The sequence below is a fragment of the Trachymyrmex cornetzi genome, unplaced genomic scaffold (assembly GCF_001594075.2).
Source record: "Trachymyrmex cornetzi isolate Tcor2-1 unplaced genomic scaffold, Tcor1.1 scaffold34, whole genome shotgun sequence".
Taxonomy (NCBI): Eukaryota; Metazoa; Arthropoda; class Insecta; order Hymenoptera; family Formicidae; genus Trachymyrmex; species Trachymyrmex cornetzi.
The window spans coordinates 410,698-410,969 of NW_017298108.1; positions in this window are offsets into that span (position 1 = coordinate 410,698).

A 272-nucleotide genomic window follows, 5' to 3' on the forward strand; every position below is an offset into this window, starting at 1 on the left:
GGAGGCTTTGGCCGGAATCGCTCGCGATTGTTATCTGCAGAATTACACATTTACGGCGCTTTAATAAATCCACATTTCTCGCATTTACGTTCAAAAAAATGAATAGTTTTCTATTAGAGCGAATAAGAACTATAGGCATTAGAAACATAGGCATTAGAAACAAGAAATACGATGAAGCGCAAAAAAGGAAAAAAGCATAAGGTAAAAAGCAGAAAACAAGAAGCAAAAACACATGTAGATTAGACTTTAATCACATATGTCACACTAGCAAA